Below are 2,715 nucleotides of genomic sequence, written 5' to 3'. Positions count from 1 at the left end.
AAAAAAAAAAAAAAAAAAAAAAAAAAAAAGAATATGACACAAAGAGAGTAAAAAAGGCAGCCCATGAATAGGGAGAAGACATTAGTAACAAATATTATTAGTAGAGAACTCAGGTCCAGAATCTATAAAGAATTTCTATTTATTAAATAAAAAGAAATGAAAATAAAATGGAGAAAAGATACACATAGGCATTTCTCAAAAGTAGAAATAAAATTACCATAAACATGGAATGTTGCTCAATCATATTAATACAGAAATAAAAATTAAAAATATTAAGCCAGTATTTCACACAGAACTAGATTGGTAAAATTATGCAGCTGGATTATATAAAATGAGGATAAGGATGCGGAGCAATGAGGACTATTATCCACTGCCAGTAGGAGTGAAAATTGGTACAACCACTTGGGGGAAAAAAGTGAAATTATCTAGGAAATTTGAAGATGTTCATGACATAATACACGGCAATTCCTCTCTTTATTGCCCATCCTAGGTGAACTTGAAACATTTGCTCTGGACTGAAAGACAGGCAGCATCCTCCCAGCGACAGTGTCAGTATTAGTAAAATACTAGGAAAGGCCCAGCTGAATGAATAGGTAACTGTGGGGTATTCATGAGATGAAATAGTAACCACAAGGAACAAGAATCCATACCAACAAAGACGATTTTCAAACATGTGATATTGTGTAAAGGAAGCATATGTGATTATACTGTTTACACAAGGGTCAAACCAATTCAAGCTAAATAATTTATTAAATCAAGATACGTACATAGGTGGCAAAACTATAGCAAAAAGCAAGGAACTGGAAGAAAATTCAGGATTTACTTTACCTCTTGCAGGAAGGAAGAAAGATAGGTCGGTGGATAGAAAACTACTGGCTAAGCATTGGCTACCCAGCTGTTTATTTTATTCTTATTTAAACAATTCAAATATGCTCTATATGTTATTTACTGTTTGATAACTGTCTATTTTAAATTAAGAAAAAATAGTAAGGTGGAAAAGAGAAAGAATCACATAAGTAGTAAATTGGGAAGACGAGATTAACCAAACTGAAAATAATAATAATGATAATAATAACGATAATACAGCTTACTGGATAACCCAGACACCACTCTGTTAATTTTACCGAAGCTCCTGTTCCTTAAGGAAGTCCTTTTCTGATTCAGTCATCCCACTCAGCCTCGCCCCCTGCATTCCAGGTTAAACACGTTAGTGTTTGAAGAGCAACCATTGCAAAGAATCAGACTCTCCATTCTCTGTTTTTATGCTGCCCATCATGATTAGTTTCACTGGTTAGAATATATGAGGGTACTTCAAAAAGTCTGTGGAAAAATAGAATTAAAAGATAATATGAATCTTTCCATAAGCTTTGAAATACCCTTATATGTATTTTATGTTCAGTATACTCTACAGAAACAACTCTGCCTAATGCTTCATTCCAAAGGAAATACAGGGATCATAATTAATTTTGCCTACTTTGATGATCAGAATCTTGGTTGTATCTGTTGAGAAAATGATTTTGACTCTGGATAGAATGCCAATTAGCTGCATTATATTGAACAGTTTATTTAACCTATATGAACCAGCTTCCTCATGTATATATGGGAATAGTACAGGTAATTCCAAACTTATAGTGCTTTTGAGAGAAAACATATAAAACCACACAGTACAGTCATTATCTGGCACATCCATATGACAGTTTTAAAGAAACTGTTGGACTGGTTCCACCTGCCCTTTACACACACACACACACACACAAACACACATGCACGTACGTATATGTATATACCAAAACAGCATGGTACTGGTATAAAAACAGAGGCTCTGACCAATGGAATAGAATAGAGCACCCTGAAATCAACCCACGCACTTACTGCCATTTGATCTTCGACAAAGGCATCAAGCCTATTCACTGGGGTCGGGACTCCCTCTTCAGCAAAGGGTGCTGGGATAACTGGATATCCATTTGCAGGAGATTGAAACTAGACCCATACCTCTCACCATATACTAAAATCAACTCAAAATGGATCAAGGATTTAAATATACACCCCGAAACAATAAAACTTATTAAAGAAAACATAGGAGAAACCCTTCAGCAAATAGGGCTGGGCACAGACTTCATGAATATGACCCCAAAAGCACAGGCAACCAAAGGAAAAATAAACAAATGGGACTATATCAAACTAAAAAGCTTCTGCACAGCAAAAGAAACAATTAACAGAGCTAAAAGACAACCAACAGAGTGGGAGAAAATATTTGCAAAATACACATCCAACAAAGGACTAATATCCAGAATATATAAAGAACTCAAACAACTTTACAAGAAAAAAACAAGCAACCCAATCAAAAAATGGGCAAAAGAACTAAGTAAGCATTTCTCTAAAGAAGATATGCAAATGGCCAACAGTCATATGAAAAAATGCTCAACATCACTCAGCATCCAGGAAATGCAAATCAAAACCACACTGAGATACCATCTCACCCCAGTTAGGATGGCAAAAATCCAAAAGACACCGAAAGATAAATGCTGGCGTGGCTGCGGAGAAAAAGGAACTCTCTTACACTGTTGGTGGGAATGCACAATGGTGCAACCCCTATGGAAAATGGTTTGGAGGTTCCTCAAACAGCTGAAGATAGACCTACCATACGACCCAGCTATCCCACTCCTGGGAATATATCCAAAGGAATGGAAATCATCAAGTCGAAGGTACACCTGT

The sequence above is a fragment of the Galeopterus variegatus genome, unplaced genomic scaffold (genome assembly GCF_000696425.1).
Source record: "Galeopterus variegatus unplaced genomic scaffold, G_variegatus-3.0.2 Scaffold642, whole genome shotgun sequence".
NCBI lineage: Eukaryota > Metazoa > Chordata > Mammalia > Dermoptera > Cynocephalidae > Galeopterus > Galeopterus variegatus.
This window is presented reverse-complemented; position numbering follows the sequence as displayed.